General features: G+C 39.0%; 1 long non-coding RNA gene across 1 annotated transcript in view; it reads left to right on the top strand.

Annotated features, from left to right (window-relative positions):
• Positions 1-400: 400 nt before the first annotated feature.
• LOC308615726 overlaps positions 401-18,300 on the top strand; it is a 48,300-nt gene continuing 30,400 nt past the window's right edge. Inside the window, exons 1-2 of the long non-coding RNA XR_014015623.1 lie at positions 401-615; positions 4,886-4,979. This is a non-coding gene — a long non-coding RNA (uncharacterized lncRNA). The remainder of the gene's footprint in view (positions 616-4,885; positions 4,980-18,300) is intronic.

Here is an 18,300-nt window from a genome sequence, read left to right on the forward strand (position 1 = left end):
TATTTTTTCCTTCTGTTCTAGTTCTGATGTTCTCTCTTACAGGAACAGATGAGTAGTTTGACTACTAGCTAATGAAAAGAAGAGAGCATTACCTTGTTTATAGACTTTGGGCATTACTACCTAGTGGCTTAACTGTGAAAGCTGAGGTATGTCTTCCTGATTGCTACTTAATTTTCTCAGGAATAACTAAGTGGGAGCTACAACATCTTTGTTTAGCAGCTATGGTTTTCATTAAATTTAATTAAGTCTCCCAGAAGCTTTAAATTTAGGGTAACCTCAAAATTCTGGTGGCTTCTGCTAAGTATAATTATATTCCCTTTACAGCTGCCATGGTTTGGGAAAGCTGGCCTGTCAGACTTAAAAGTCTTTAACAAGTTCACCAGTATTTTGGTTTCAGAGAGTCCATTTCCAAGCTCAGCCCTCCCTTCCCTCTCTCCTTTCCTCCCTCCCTCACTCCCTCTTTCTTTCTTCCCCTTTTTGCAGAAGGCTGTGGCTAATGTGAACTTAACAACAGCTGCTCAGTTATGCTTACAACCTCAGTAATGAGTTGAGGTCAACGTTTCCGAGGTTACTTTTGCCAGAAGGATTCTAAGACAGTCTTGGTTGACCACTGGGGTAAGTTGGCGTCCCTGAGTTCACTAGATTCTGTGTCCAAAGAACCAAGTGGACACAAGGCCTGGAGAGGATGAGAACAAGGGTCTGAGGCTGCCTTAATGGCAAGCACTCACTGCCAGAAGGGAAGGAGACTTAAGTGCCTGGAGCTCCCCCTCACCTTCTGTTTAATCCTTTTTCCTTTGAAATAAGTACATCCTTTTTAAATCTAAATTTAGAAAGGACTGTGCAAATTTGCTGTGAAGGTAGTGCAGTAACATTGCAGAAAGCCTTTTGATGTAACCATCAGTGTTTTCCAAATGACAGACTGTGTCATGAGAAGGAATTTGCTCCAGGTCGGTTTTCTAAACCCTCACCTGTGCAGTCCTGCAAACTGAGGTGGGCATAGGGAGAAGGAGAAGGAAGAGGAGTTATTAAACAACTACAGTGTGCGAAACTGGTCCTCCAGGCTCCAAGATTTTCATATGAAAAGAGTTCTTCCTCAGAGGTCCCAGAACGATTGCATTTTCCTACTGGTGCTGTAGTTTCATATCAGCGTTTTTCTCGCCTAGCTAAGAGTATAATGTATCATTGCAAAGGTAATGAGAGAAGGTTGTCAGGAGTTTGATGAAGTTCAAAATTTTTTTTGTACTCTTGGTATCAGCTACACTTCCCTGGGTCTGAACGCAGATTATCCAGGTCAATTCTATTTCTTTCGAAGTAAACATTTTCCAAGTTGCAAGCAGATTCCTGTACTACTTGTGTGCATTCCATTTGATTCCAGCTGTAATCCTGGGCACATTTAATGACATGCATAATTGTTATGATGATCTGTTGTCACTGGGGATAAATATCAAGCAGTTGAATAAGTTGCCTTAATTAGTATTGTTTTAATACAGCTAAACAAACCAAATGTTTTTAAGTTTCATTTCCCTTTGATAGTTGTTCAGTATCTATAATCATATTACTATAATCATTTTTTCTATATCATTAGTTTTCCTGCTATCCATACAAAATAAAAATATTTCTCTCCAGTTCAGGATTGAATATGGACTGGATGTTAGATGATATCAAGGAATTTTATCAAGGGTAGCAGTGGTGTTGTGCTTATGTAAGAAAATGTTCTTACGTTATAGAAGTGCACACTGAATCATGTAGGACTGAAGTGATATGCTAGTTGATTATACTATTCTTTTGTGCATATTTGAACATTTTCATGATAAAAAGCTCATGGATTGGAAGAATTAATATTGTTAAAATGACCATACTATCCAAGGTAATCTACAGATTTGATGAAATCCCTATTAAAACGCCACTGGCATTTTTCACATGACTGGAATAAATAATTCTAAATTTTGTATAGAAACACAAAAGACCGTGAATAGCCAAAACAATCTTAAGAAAAAAAGAACAAAACAAGAGGTATCATGCTCCCTGAGTTCAAGCTAAACTACAAAGCTTTAGTTATGAAAACAGTATTGCGCTGGCACAAACACAGGCACATAGATGAATGGAACAAAATGGAGAACCCAGAAATGAACTCACACTTATATGGGCAATTAATCTATGACAAAAGAGGCAAGAAGATAGAAAGGGGAAAAAGACAGCCTCTTCAATAAATGGTGTTGGGAAAACTGGACTACTTTCTCACACCTTATACAAAAATAAACTCAAAATGGATTAAAAACTTAAATGTAAGACCTAAAACAATAGAGCTCCTAGAAGAAAACTTAGGTATATGTTCTTTGACATTGGTCTTAGCAATATTTCTTTGGATATGTCTCCTCAGGCCAGGGAAACAAAAGCAGAAATAAACAAATGGGACTACATCAAACTAAAAAGCTTTTGTACAGTGGAGGAAACTATCAATTAAATGAAAAGACTGCCTATTGAATGGGAGAAGATATTTGCAAACGATAGATCCAATAAGGGGCTAATATCCAAAATATACAAAGAATTCATACAATTCAATATCTAAAAAACAAACCACCCAATTAAAAAAGGGGCGAGGACCTGAACAGAAATTTTTCCAAAGAAGACAAATAGATGACCAACAGACACATGAAAAGATGCTCAACGTCACTAATCACCAAGGAAATGTAAATCAAAGCCACAATGAGATACCACCACCTCACACCTGCCAGAATGGCTATCAAAAAAACAACAAATAAAAACTGTTGGCGAGGATGTGGAGCAAAGTGAATCCTTGTGCACTGTTGGTGGGGATGGAAATCGGTGCAGCCACTATGGAAGAGAGTATGGAGTTTCCTCAGAAAAATAAAAATAAAAATACTGTATGATCCAGCATTTCCACTTCTAGGTAGTTATTCAAAGAAAATGAAAAATTAGTTCAAAAAGATGTATGTACTTCACTGTTCATTGTAGCATTATATACAATAGCCAAGTTATGGAAGCAACCTAAGTGCCCATGAATAGATGAATGGATAAAGAATATGTGATATATATATACACACACACACACACACACACACACACACACACACACAATGGAATATTACTCAGCCATAAAAAAGAATGAAATCTTGCTATTTGTGACAACATGGATGGACCTAGAGGGTATTATGCTAAGTGAAAAAAGTCCGACAGAGAAAGACAAATACTGTATGATTTCCCTTTATGTGAAACCTAAAAAACAAAACAAATGAACAAACATAGCAAAACAGGAACAGAATCATAGATACAGAGAACAAATGGGTGGTTGCCAGAGAGGAAGGAAGAAGGGGGATGAGAGAAAGAAGGAGATTAAGAAGTATGAACTTCCAGTTACAAAATAAATGAGTCACAAGTATGAAATGTTCAATGTGGGGAATATAGTCAATAGTAATGTAATATCTTTGTATGGTGACAGATGGCAACTAGACTTATTGTGGTGATCATTTTGAACGTATAGAAATATTGAATCACTATGTTGTGTAATGGGAACTAACATAGTGTCGTAGGCCAATAATACTTCAAACCCAAACAAACTCATAGAACAAGAGATCAGATTTGTGGTTACCAGAGGCAGGGGTAGGGAGAGGGGGCATCTGAAGGTGGTAACAAGGTACAAACTTCCAGTTATAAAATAAATAAGTGCTAGGGATGTAATGTTCAACATGATACATATGATTAACACTGCTGTATGTTATATATGAAAGTTGTTAAAGTAAACCCTAAGAGTTCTCATCACAAGGAAAAAAATGTTTCTTTTATTTTCTATCTATATGAGGCGATGGTTGTCACTAAACTTATTGTGGTAATAATTTCATGATGTAGAAGAGGCAGATCTTTACGCTGTTCACCTTAAACTTAGATAGTGCTATATGTCAATTATATCTCAATAACATTGGAAGGAAAATAAAATTAGCCCCCTCATACACATGCACGCCATAATGCAAAGCTACCGCCTTTGATCCGCACACATAGAGTGATCCCGACCCCCTCTGCCCAGTTTGGAAAGATGAGCAAGGAAGTCTAGAAAATGCTAGGGTTACTCCGCAGTCCTTGTGACAACCAGAAACACCCCCATGTGTCCAAATGAGCCTAGGAGGCTGGCATCTGAGTACTTGGTGTAGGGCTGGGTGGGGTCAAAGGGTGGGAAAGGAAAGGAAACCCTCTGCATTCAGGCTGAGACTGCACGAGATATTCGTGCTGGGGAAAGAAGGGCTCCAGTCCTTGAGGCTGTGTTTCTGGGGCACTGCTGTCCTGTGGCTCTTGCCTCCTACCCATCACATTCCCCTCCATTTCCAGAAAGTGGTTCTTAGGTGCTCCCTACAAACTCCATCTACTTGCTGATGGCTAAAATCCCCGTAAGGCGAGAAAGCATTTCAATCTCTAACCCATGATAAGCTATATAAAAGTAAACACCTGGTTGAGATGAAGCATTGGCATTCATTTACCCTGAGGTCTCATCAGTCAACAAGTGTTAAGTGTTGAAATGAGAGCTTTTCCTAACGAGAGGGGAGGAAGGTGGTGAGGAAAGCGGAAGAGGCCGCTCCTGACTCATTCTGGTCTGTGTGTGGACTGACAAAGGCCTTTCTTGCTTCTGTGGCCTCTGGTGCCTGAGGTAGGGAAGACCCTGAGGGAAACCCCGAGGTGAGCTTTTGAAGCAAGAAGGCTTCCTGTTATATTTGGCCAATGGAAATCAATTTCATTGCTCTACAGTATGAGGTTTTCTTTTTTCCAAATGTGACAGGGGAAGAGGCCTTAGAGGTTCAGAGATGGCAAGTGTAAATTAGGGAGCTAAAACCAGACAATAGCAAGCATGGCTGACACGTGTTCTCTGTCTACTTAGGCGCTAGGATGGCCACATCATTTTGGATATTGTAACAACTGAGTTTTCCTCGCGGACTCTGTTACATGGAGACTGGGCTGCACAAGTGAAACAGGTGATCTCTGATATCTAATACAGTGTGTTTTTACCTTGTATTAACAAGGTGCTTTTAAATCCTTGCTTTTTACCATAAATTAATTGTAGTTGTTAATATGCTTTGTCATTGTCTTAAATCATTGTGTTAGCTGTGAGAAGATCATTCAGAAAGGGTTTGTTTTTTGTTTTTTTGCTTTGATAACGATTACTCATGACTGCTCCCTGAACTATCTCACATACAGTATTAGACATAAGGTAATCAGTACATGATTTTGCTCCATGACCAAAAAAACCGTGCTTTGTGCAAACCTGCTTTGTGCCAGGGACTCTAATAGAGCCTAAGCTATGTTTTAAGTGTATTGTAAATGGCTTGGAGTGCAGAGGAATAAATTAAGATGACTGTAAGGGGATGTGAGTCCAGCCACATTCCCACCTTTCCTGCCCTTATGCTGTCTCTATTGCAGTCGTTAGTCTACTGAGGATGTGTTTTTACCTCTCAGAATTGTTCACAAGCTATTAAAGTGTTTGCAACCAGAGAGGCTAATACCAGGTTGCCCCCTCCCTCTGAGTATGGAGAGATTTTAAAATGAAGAGGGACTTACTGGCTTGCTAATAAGTGTTGAACTCTTAAAAGTGCTTTAGAGAAATCATGACCTGGTGAGCAGTTTGCATCTGCCTTCAGAAAAGGAGCTAAGTTTTTCCTTCACTGGGCTTTTATCCGAATCAGAAGATCAGTAACAGTAATGTGATACTGAGACAAGGGCAACAGTGGTCTAGTAATGAAGCAGAGGGAATGTGAAAAATTCTGAAAATCTTGGCAAGGGAAGAGGATCCAGAATCCAGAAGGCCATAGAATCAGTAGCAGTGACTTTAGCAAGTGATTATGGAATCCAGGATCTCTAGAGTAGGTGAGGGCTGCAAACGAATTCTTGAGGGTTTTCGCTGTTTTTCTAATCTTTTTAACCTTAAAGTTGGTGTGTGTTGAGAAAAGTCAGTATCTTTCCAGATTGGAGGTTAATGCACAGGGATTTTATGCAGCGGTTTTCAGATCATGGTCATGGAATCAGCAGCATCAGCATCATCCAGGAAATTGCTAGAAATGCAAATTCTTGGGCCCAGATCAGACCTACTGAATCAGCAGTTTGTTTTAACAAGTTACCAGGTGATTCTGATGCCTGCTTAAGTAGGAGAGCCACCTGTCTACCTCCTTTCAGTGGATCCCACCCACAGGTATGTGGGATTTCCAGAACTCTTTGTGAATTGGTGAGATTAGAGCTTGGTTTGTAAGCTCTCCTGTAGTGAATGAGTAAATAGGAGGTTGAGTTTTGGCAGCTAAAGTTGGCCACAGATTTAAGAACAAAATTTCTTTTTCTAAAAATCTTGGAGATATTTTGCCTCTTCAGTATAAAATATTCCTGAAGCTAAGAAGGAAAGTACTGACTTGAAAAGGAAAAGGAAAAAAGGGTGATTCTGGGAAACACCAAGACACACACCTGACTGGTTATTAGTTGACAATGTGAAAATCACTGTGCCCCAAAGAAAACTTATTTGATGATATTAAATGAAATTTTATCCAAATGAAAGCAAATAAAAAGGAAATATGGATGGATAATTACCATGAAATTGTTGAATTTCAGTAAAGGCAATTTTTCATTTGTAGAAATTACATTTTTAACTCTGTACCAGCTCAGAGAAACCATCAGCAGGAAGAGTCATGGGAGTTTTAGTCATTTTTAGCCTTGGATCAGTTATATAGCATGTTTGTGATGAGAATCAAATGGTATAAAGAGTAGATATGAAGGCCCTCTAGCAAATCATTATATGTGTAACGTGTTCTTCACGTTAAGGTCAATTCATTTGGTAGTATAAGGAATTCCAATTGGAATATGGAATTTTATGAATATTTTCTTTCATCAGTGTAACCAGAATTTAGGTGGCTACCATGTGGACAGAATAGTAATAGTGTTCTCACCCCTCCTCCAAACAATGTTAGGAAGAGTCAGCCACATTCGGGGGTGGTGGTGGTGGGATGAATTGGGAGATTGGGATTGATATATATACACTAATATGTATAAAATAGATAACTAATAAGAAAAAGCTGTATAAAAAAATAAGTAAAATAAAATTCAAAAATTCAAAAAAAAAAAAAAGAGTCAGCCACATTCATATGAAGGGTGAATAAGATTTTTTGACCACAGAGTTACACCGCTATGGAAAAGATACAAAATTAAAAGTAACCGAATTTTACCTCAAGCCAAACCAACGCTTTTGAAAATGAGAACCTTATGTGCATAAAAGAGAAACCATATACAAAACAAAAAATATCACCTTAGGAATGCCTTACCTTTGAGATACGGGGCTCTTTTTTTTTTTTTTTTTTTTTTAGTTTCTGCTTTATAACAAAGTGAATCAGTCATACATATACATCTGTTCCCACATACCTTCCCTCATGCATCTCCCTCCCTCCCACCCTCCCCATCCCACCCCTCCAGGCGGTCACAAAGCACCAATCTGATCTCCCTGTGCTCTGCGGCTGCTTCCCACTATCTATCTACCTTACGTTTGGTAGTGTATATATGTCCATGCCTCTCTTTCGCTTTGTCACAGCTTACCCTTCCCCTCCCCACATCCTCAAGTCCATTCTCAAGTAGGTCTGTGTCTTTATTCCCGTTTTACCCCTAGGTTCTTCATGACATTTTTTTAAAAAATTCCATATATATGTGTTAGCATACGGTATTTGTCTTTCTCTTTCTGACTTACTTCACTCTGTATGACAGACTCTAGTTCTATCCACCTCATTACAAATAGCTCAGTTTCGTTTCTTTTTATGGCTGAGTAATATTCCATTGTATATATGTGCCACATCTTCTTTATCCATTCATCCGATGATGGACACTTAGGTTGTTTCCAGCTCCGGGCTATTGTGAATAGAGCTGCAATGAACATTTTGGTACATGTCTCTTTTTGAATTATGGTTTTCTCAGGGTATATGCCTAGTAGTGGGATTGCTGGGTCATATGGTAGTTCTATTTTTAGTTTTTTAAGGAACCTCCATACTGTTCTCCATAGTGGCTGTACCAATTCACATTCCCACCAGCAGTGCAAGAGTGTTCCCTTTTCTCCACACCCTCTCCAGCATTTATTGTTTCTAGATTTCTTGATGATGGCCATTCTGACTGGTGTGAGATGATATCGCATTGTAGTTTTGATTTGCATTTCTCTAATGATTAATGATGTTGAGCATTCTTTCATGTGTTTGTTGGCAGTCTGTATATCTTCTTTGGAGAAATGCCTATTTAAGTCTTCTGCCCATTTTTGGATTGGGTTGTTTGTTTTTTTGATATTGAGCTGCATGAGCTGTTTATAAATTTTGGAGATTAATCCTTTGTCAGTTGCTTCATTTGCAAATATTTTCTCCCATTCTGAGGGTTGTCTTTTGGTCTTGTTTATGGTTTCCTTTGCTGTGCAAAAGCTTTGAAGTTTCATTAGGTCCCATTTGTTTATCTTTGTTTTTATTTCCATTTCTCTAGGAGGTGGGTCCAAAAGGATCTTGCTGTGATTTATGTCATAGAGTGTTCTACCTATGTTTTCCTCTAAGAGTTTGATAGTTTCTGGCCTTACATTTAGGTCTTTAATCCATTTTGAGCTTATTTTTGTGTATGGTGTTAGGGAGTGATCTAATCTCAAACTTTTACATGTCCCTGTCCAGTTTTCCCAGCACCACTTATTGAAGAGGCTGTCCTTTCTCCACTGTACATTCCTGCCTCCTTTATCAAAGATAAGTTGGCCATATGTGCGTGGGTTTATCTCTGGGCTTTCTATCCTGATCCACTGATCTATCTTTCTGTTTTTATGCCAGTACCACACTGTCTTAATTACTGTAGCTTTGTAGTATAGTCTGAAGTCAGGGAGCCTGATTCCTCCAGCTCCGTTTTTCGTTCTCAAGATTGCTTTGGCTATTCGGGGTCTTTTGTTTTCCAAACAAATTTTGAAATTTTTTGTTCTAGTTCTGTGAAAAATGCCAGTGGTAGTTTGATAGGGATTGCATTGAATCTGTAGATTGCTTTGGGTAGTAGAGTCATTTTCACAATAGTGATTCTTCCAATCCAGGAGCATGGTATATCTCTCCATCTATTTGTATCATCTTTAATTTCTTTCATCAGTGTCTTATCATTTTCTGCATACAGGTCTTTTGTCTCCTTAGGTAGGTTTATTCCTAGATATTTTATTCTTTTTGTTGCAATGGTTAATGGGAGTGTTTTCTTGATTTCATTTTCAGATTTTTCATCATTAGTGTACAGGAATGCCAGAGATTTCTGTACATTAATTTTGTATCCTGCTACTTTACCAAATCCATTGATTAGCTCTAGTAGTTTTTCGGTAGCATCTTTAGGATTCTCTATGTATAGTATCATGTCATCTGCAAACAGTGACAGCTTTACTTCTTCTTTTCCAATTTGGATTCCTTTTATTTCCTTTTCTTCTCTGATTGCTGTGGCTAAAACTTCCAAAACTATGTTGAATAAGAGTGGTGAGAGAGTGGGCAGCCTTGTCTTGTTCCTGATCTTAGTGGAAATGGTTTCAGTTTTTCACCATTGAGGACGATGTTGGCTGTGGGTTTGTCATATATGGCCTTTATTATGTTGAGGAAACTTCCCTCTATGCCTACTTTCTGCAGGGTTTTTATCATAAATGGGTGTTGAATTTTGTCGAAAGCTTTCTCTGCATCTATTGAGATGATCATATGGTTTTTCTCCTTCAACTTGTTAACATGGTGTATCACATTGATTGATTTGCGTATATTGAAGAATCCTTGCATTCCTGGAATAAACCCCACTTGATCATGGTGTATGATCCTTTTAATGTGCTGTTGGATTCTGTTTGCTAGTATTTTGTTGAGGATTTTTGCATCTATGTTCATCAGTGATATTGTCCTGTAGTTTTCTTTCTTTGTGACATCCTTGTCTGGTTTTGGTATCAAGGTGATGGTGGCCTCGTAGAATGAGTTTGGGAGTGTTCCTTCCTCTGATATTGTTTGGAAGAGTTTGAGAAGAATGGGTGTTAGCTCTTCTCTAAATGTTTGATAGAATTCGCCTGTGAAGCCATCTGGTCCTGGGCTTTTGTTTGATGGAAGATTTTTAATCACAGTTTCAATTTCAGTGCTTGTGATTGGTCTACTCATATTTTCTATTTCTTCCTGAGTCAGTCTTGGCAGGTTGTGCATTTCTAAGAATTTGTCCATTTCTTCCAGGTTGTCCATTTTATTGGCATAGAGTTGCTTATAATAATCTCTCATGATCTTTTGTATTTCTGCAGTGTCAGTTGTTACTTCTCCTTTTTCATTTCTAATTCTATTGATTTGAGTCTTCTCCCTTCTTTTCTTGTTGAGTCTGGCTAATGGTTTGTCAATTTTGTTTATCTTCTCACAGAACCAGCTTTTAGTTTGGTTGATCTTTGCTATCCTTTCCTTCATTTCTTTTTCATTTCTTTCTGATCTGATCTTTATGATTTCTTTCCTTCTGCTAACTTTGGGGGCTTTTTGTTCTTCTTTCTCTAATTGCTTTAGGTGCAGGGTCAGGTTGTTTACTCGAAATGTTTCCTGTTTCTTAAGGTGGGATTGTATTGCTATAAACTTCCCCCTTAGAACTGCTTTTGCTGCGTCCCATAGGTTTTGGGTCGTTGTGTCTCCATTGTCATTTGTTTCTAGGTATTGATTTCCTCTTTGATTTCTTCAGTGATCACTTCGTTATTGAGTAGTGTATTGTTTAGCCTCCATGTGTTTGTATTTTTTACAGCTCTTTTCCTGTAATTGATGTCTAGTCTCATAGCATTGTGGTCGGAAAAGATACTTGATACAATTTCAATTTTCTTAAATTTACCGAGGCTTGATTTGTGACCCAAGATATGATCTATCCTGGAGACTGTTCCATGAGCACTTGAGAAAAATGTGTATTCTGTTGTTTTTGGATGGAATATCCTATAAATATCAACTAAGTCCATCGGGGCTCTTAATTTTCTAAAATTACCCCTTCCCTTGTGTGGATATTATATGCTGAGCTAACGATTCCTTATTGAGCATCCTTTTTGGCTGAATAGCTTCCCTATCAAACTATCCCAGAATGGTCAAGACTGAAATTGATTTTTAGAAGATTGGGTATATCAGACACTGACTAAAAAAGGATTCCCCAGTTCCTCATATGTCCACTCTATGACTTATTTTTCCCACTATAATGTTTAAGAAATCAATTTTGAATCAGGTTTCTGTGAGTCTTTTTTTTTTTTTTTGCAGTACACGGGCCTCTCACTGTTGTGGCCTCTCCCGCCGCAGAGCACAGGCTCCAGATGCGCAGGCTCAGCGGCCATGGCTCATGGGCCCAGCCGCTCTGCGGCATGTGGGATCTTCCTGGACCGGGGCATGAACCTGTGTCACCTGCATCGGCAGGCGGACTCTCAACCACTGCGCCACCAGGGAAGCCCTCGTGAGTCATTTTTGTAAACAATAGTCTTTTGAATCTTTTTAATAAAATATGTGCTTTCTGCTACTAGATGTCTAGAAAAAAATGGAGTAATATATCTTCCTCAGAGCTCTAGTGAGGATTCTTTTATGTTAATATTCTTTTAAACACATGAAGCTTCAGGATAAAAGTTCATTCAGCAATGTCTGGGAAATAAATGATAAGCTACAGGCCATATTCAGAAATGCAATCAGAAAAGAAGGCTAGCTTTTAACTTAGGGCTGGTTTTTAACTTTGTGGGACATAAAGTCATGCTAGAAGGCTGGTGATAGATAGCTACATACATACATAATATTTATATATCCAACATACATATCTAACTAGGCAAAAGTACTTCTTCCCATGGCAGGCCAAACAAAGTCAGTATGGGAAGAAAACCTTCATTATATTTAAACAGTGAGAATATGTGAGATTAAGAATTTGGAAGGCAGAATGTGGGAATAAACATTAAAATGAGAGGAGGAGGATCTATTATTTCAACTATAAGCCGAGTGCATTATATCATATAGTCCTCAAAAGAAGCATCAAGGATAGTATCTCCATTTTACGGATGAAGTACGGATGGATCAGGAATATCCTCAAGATCATGGACTAAAAATAGGGGTTTATTGCAGAAATCTTATCGAAGACCCAAATCTTCGGTGCTGGGATGGTAAAATCCAGGCAATGCCAGAGCCCTGATGGGGTAAACAGTTGATAAAAACATACGTAAGCTGACTGGCACTATTCCTCATTTACTGCCTCCTCTAAATGCTGCTATTCCCTGAGTTTACTCATAAAATCTTGGCCAAAGAAATTGTTCAAAGGAAGTGGATAAAAGTCCAGTATCCAGAATATATAAGTAACTCTTACAAATCAACAATAAAGAGACAAATAACCCAAATAAAAACGGGCAAAGAATTTGAATAGACCATTATCCAAAGAAGATATACAAATGCCAATAAGCATGTGAAAAGATGCTCAACATCATTTGTCATTAGGGAAATTCAAATCAAAACCATAATGAGATACCTCTTCATAGCCACTAGGATGTGGAGAAATTGAAACCCTTATTCATTTTGCTGATGGGGATGTAAAATGGTTTTGCCACTGTGGAAAAGTTAGGCAGTTCCTCAAATAGTTAAACATAGATTTATCACATGACCCAACCATTTGACTCCTAGTTATATACTCAGAAGAACTGAGAACATATGTCCACACAAAAACTTGTACATGAATGTTTGTAGCAGTATAATTCATAATAGCCCAAAAGCAGAACTCAAATGTCCATCAACTAATGAATGGATGAACAAAATATGCTATATGCATGCAATGGAATAATAGTCCACCATAAAAAGGAAGAGGCACTGATAGCTGCTACAACATGGGTGAACCTTTATAACATTACGCTGAGTGAAAGAAGCCAGCCATAAAAGACTACATATTGCATGATTCCATTTATGTGATTGATCCAGGATAGGAAATTTATGGAGACATAAAGCAGATCAGTGAGCAAAAGAAGGAAATGGAAAATGCTGACTAATGTGTATGGGTGCTCTCTTGGGGTAACAAAAATGTTCTGAAATTAAATAGTGATAATAGTTGCACATTCTTGTAAATATACCAAAAGACCAGTGAATTGTACACTTTAAAAAGGATGAGTTTGTTGGTATAAGAATTATATACTAATTAAAAAACCCTTTATAGCTCAATAAAGCAATAGAAAAATTAACAAAGTCAAAGGCTGTTTCTTTGACTAGATAAATGAGATTGACAAACTCTAACAAAAGTGTCGAGGAAAAAGAAGGTTGATAAAATTAAATATGATACAGAAAGAGAATGGTCAGATAAATACAGATACAACAGGAATATTAAAAAATAGTAATAAAAGATTACAGAAACATCTCACAATAGTATGAGCTTGATATATCAGTATTGATGATGTATCCTGCCCATGTTCTCAAATGGCTGTGGGCTTAAGGTTTTATCTTTTCTGGGAGGACCATGTTGGGGGTGTGAGGGTAGGGTTGGGGGGCAACAGCAATCTTTGAAGGGGCCTCAAAGGGAGAAGTCCCATTAGGCCAAATCTGCAACAATGGGCAACCAGCGAACTGGGAAATTCCTAGCATTTCTGCCAGTGACCTGGAAGTTTTGGCTAGCCTGAGTCCTAGCATTGTTACCATCTATAATGAAGCCCTAGTGGACAATTACCACTAGATGGCATCACAATGCAGCTAGCCAGGATGAATTTGAACTGTGCAACTCTGCAACTCTCCGTCCATGGTTATAGAAGCTCGTCCTGGACATTTCATTTAGTCTCACAATTAAACACCTCTTCATTTACATGGCTGATTTCTAACGTTTGCATGCTACTTATCCAATTATGGCTTTTTCTCTACTGTGAATGACTGTATGTGAGTGAACTCAAAATGTAGATGAAATGGATACATTCCTTGAAAAATATAAAATGTCACAACTAGCACAAATATAGAAAACTGAAATAGAGTCATACATATGAAATAAATTGCAATGGCATTTAACAACTTCCCCTCCCTGGAACCCCAAGCTTAGATTGTTTTACAGGTAAATTCTAAGAAACTTTCAAGAAACAGTTGTTTTCTAACCTACACTGGATATTCCAGACAATGGAAGAGAATAAAAACTGCCTGACTCATTTTATGGATCCAGAGTTAAGAACTAAGCTTCACAGTGTGTCTATGAGCGCACCCTCTGCCAGGAGGGGCGGCTCCCTCAGCAGTGGGCAGACATTGGAGCCTGGCCTTTGCCTACTGAGTCCAAAGGTGTGTCACCAAGGTGCCAGGTTCTTCCCGCTCCCTTCTTCCTCAACCTCCCCAGCAGGCGAGAGCTCTGTGTACTCAGGATTGGAGACCTCGGCTGGTATGTGGAGACTCAATGCCACACCAGGACCTCCCGATTAGAGGAAACTGAGGCAGAGAGAAGGGACTGTACCGCTCCCTCCTAGGGCAGTTGGGTGAGAAAGCCCTTCCTTGGTCTGAGTTGAAATCTGCTTCCCTGGGGCACTCCCTGAGAACAGGACCTGCTTGAACCGCTCAACTGGGAAGGTAAACAACTGGCTGGGAAGAAACAGGGTCTTCTGACCTATCTGTGGTGCTAGGGTTAAAGACTGAGGTCTAGGGAGGTACTGGCTACCACACACTGGGGACCTGAAGCAGATGAAGGACAGACCAAGATAGTGAAGGGTCTTGACTGGAGGAGCCAAAGGCAGCTGGGTTAGCTGTTTAGCATACAGCTGCTGTGGCTGGATAGCATAGGATATGAACGGTGTTGGGAAAATCCCATATTAGCCAGAGGCTTCTCTGTTCTACTGATATCATTTGTCTATCGGTGCATATGTAGGAATTTCTGCAAGACAGACTGTATCTAGGAGTTAATTTATCCAAGACTATGCACATGCTCTGTGGGGAAAAAATTAAAATGTAAAGAAAAGGCATAGAAGATGATCTGAATAAATGGAGAAACATTTCATGCTCTTGGATGAAATGACTAATAATATAATGAAGATGGCAATTTTCCCTAAATTATCTATAATTTCAATTCAATCCTGATAAAAATTCTATTTGGATTTTTTGATGAATTTGATAGCCTTTACTTGAACATTTATACAGAATAATGAAAGTCCACAAATAGTAAAACAATATCTTTTTAAAAATTGTAAACACATGAGATCTATGCTCCTAACAAATGTACGGTGCAGTATTGCTAACTATAAGCAGAATGTCGTACAGCCGATCTCCCGCACCTTTTCATCGTAAGCCAATCTTGCAAAAGAAAAGTAAATGGAATAACATTCCCTGGCAGATATTAAGACATGCTACAAAGCCATAGTAATGAAAACAGTGTGATATTGGTACAAGGACAGACAAATTGAGCAATGGAACAGAATAGAGAGCTCAGTGTGATTTGTATATTGATTGGAAATTAATATATCGTAAAGGTGGCACCACAAGTCAATGGGGAAAGGAAGGATTGTGTAGTATACTACTGGATGAACCGGCATATTATACAGAACAGAATAAGATTGACCTTGTTGTAACACCATATACAAAGGCAGATTCCAGAAGAATGAAAGACCTAAATGTGAAAGTTTAAACTATACAGTTATTAGAAGAAAATGTACAATTTCTTTGTGATCTTAAGGTGGGGAAGGATTTATTAACTAAATCCTCAAATGTGAAATCTTTAAAAAAAAAGTTGTTTTCGATTCCACCTGGGCAATGTTATTGTTGATACAAAGATTAGAATGTTAACAGACATTATAAATAAAGTGCTAATGCCAACAAGGGACTGATATCTGAAAACTATTGCAAATTAACAAGAAAGAGGTACAAACTCTAGTGGAAAATGGTGAAGTATGGGAAGAGAAAATTTACAGAATACATACAAAATTTTACAAGAACATATGCAAATAAAAGAATATACATTGTTTACGAAGAGGCAGAGAAATGCTGGTGGGCCATGGGGATTTACAAATATACATGTGAAGAGACAAAGGAGTTAATGAATAAAAGAGGAGTCTGTGTGGACCAATAAACTGAGTCCCACCAAGTGAGGCGTGTAATCATCTCAGTCTTTGAAGGAGCCCCAGAAAGAAAAGGAAAGCAAAAAAATTGAAGATACCTGTCTTTTTTAGAGCTCCAAACCCACCCCTTCTTTCTAGTTTTATCCCTTGAGGCTCTGTAAATATCTTATCATTAATTAGGTAACTTCAGAGGCTGTCTTTTTTTTTTTAACATCTTTATTGGAGTTTAATTGCTTTACAATGTTGTGTTAGTTTCTGCTGTATAACAAAGTGAATCAGTTATATGTATCAGAGGCTGTCTTGATGATTATCTGAAGTGATGTATGTAGGGCAGCTGGCACAGAGTATATACTCAAATGCTAGTTTCCTCTTCCTCACTTTAATGCTTTCTTTTTCATCGGCCTTCCCCCTACCAGTTCTTTATTTGAACCTTCAAAAATCTTTCACTGTTGGGTTCATTTCTCTCTGTATTTCTCTATCGCTTTTGAAGCGTGGTCACCTATTCTCTCCTACCGGTGTGTCTCCTCATTAACCCTCTTCTGGAGATCTCATGTCTATGGATGCAGCCTGGGAGAGCACGAGGGGTTTCGGCAGCCACATCACCCTGATGACTCAGGTGGAGTTATTGCCCCCCAGCCCTCCATCCCTACCCCAGAAATCCATCATGTAACTCCTGCTGCTAACGCCCTTTCTCTCCCATCCTCTCCTTGTGCTATACTTTCTTAGCCCCAAGGAAAAAAGGTTGTGGATACCTGTTGGATTTCATTTTGTTCAATTTGTCCTCAGCCTGTCAACTGTGCTATCAAAGAAGCTCTCCGGGTTTGTATCATTCCAGAATTTGATATACGGATTGGGTAGATTTCCATGGTGCTTCTGGGCAGAACAAGGACAAATTGAGGGATGGTACAAAATGCAGGTTTAACTTCAACGTAGGAAAAACCTTGAAAAATCAGAATGGTCTTAACATGGAATGGGTTTCCATGGAGGGTAGTGAATTCCTTGTCAGTGGAGATGTTCCAAGTGTGGCTGCTTGATCAAGGCGAGGATGGTGGAGTCTCGTGGATCTCGACCCTCCTGTCACATTAGAATCATCTGGGGAGTTGTTTAAAGCTCCCTGTGCTTGTGCCTTTCCCTCATTTAGTCTTCTTTAATTGGTTCGACATGGGAGCAGACATCAGATTTAAAGCTTAAAACTCCCCAGGTGATTCCAATGTGCCCCCAGAGCTGAGAGAGTCTACTGTAGAAAAAAAATTAAAGTTAAGAAAGTTGGGTCTGACGACTTAAAACTCTTCCTTTCATCTTGGAAATGATGATATTAACTTCCTATTTGGTATCAAGTCGGTGCTTAGGTGCTTTTTGATGCTGAACTCCTTTTCCTCCCCATGTTTTCTTTCAGCTAAGCTCTCCCCTGTGTCCACCCAGAACATCTTTGTGGAAGGCAGGTGGCTGCCTCTCCTGTGGCCGCTCTTCCTCTTGGGTGTTGGTGTGTTTTGCTCCCTTTGAGATCAATTGCCTTAAAGTGCGCTGTTGCCCTCTCACACTGGAAATCACAGCACTTTCTCCAGAGGGACAGTTTTCTGTAGAACTGGCTCTTTTAAATAGTAGCACAAGATTGAAGAAAACACATTTAACTGTGGAAAGGCCATTGACAGTAGCCGTAAGTGTAAATTTTCTTTTTTGGGCCCATATGTTGAACTGGTTTAGAAAGTCCCAGATTCTTGGTAACTTCGTTGGAAAATGCATTAAGGAATGATTACAGGGGCCTCCATTTAGGGACGCTTGTTAATTATCTCCTTCCTGCAGAGAAAAATGAGGTTGGGTGGAGGAAGGGCATAAGGGGAGAGAGAGAGAGAGAGACAGAGACAGAGAGACAGAGAGAGAGAGAGACAGACAGAGAGACAGAGAGACAGAGACAGAGAGACAGAGAGAGAGAGGGAGAGAAATCAACTGCAGGACACCAGCCTGTAACAGAGGTAATGATCTGAAGTCCCCTCATCACAGAGTCAACATCCTGTTTTTCTGTCAAGTGAACTTATCTTGAAATCTGAGAGGCCCCTTCCCCTCTGTCCTTTTCAGACTTGCTGTCTGCTCTTTCCTTCTTTTTAGCTGCCCTGAGAGCACTGTGACACAGTGCCATTCTATAGAGTTAATTCTTATGTCTCTTGCCTCCTTTCAAGAAAAAGATCAGGGCTTGACATTATGACAGGTCTCCTCAAAGACCTTTGAGAGGGTAAAGTTCTTTAAAATATAATCATTTGCTTCTAGGCGAATAGCAGCAATTCTTG

Source organism: Mesoplodon bidens, assembly GCF_964165515.1.
Source record: "Mesoplodon bidens genome assembly, chromosome: 4".
In the NCBI taxonomy this organism is placed as follows: domain Eukaryota; kingdom Metazoa; phylum Chordata; class Mammalia; order Artiodactyla; family Ziphiidae; genus Mesoplodon; species Mesoplodon bidens.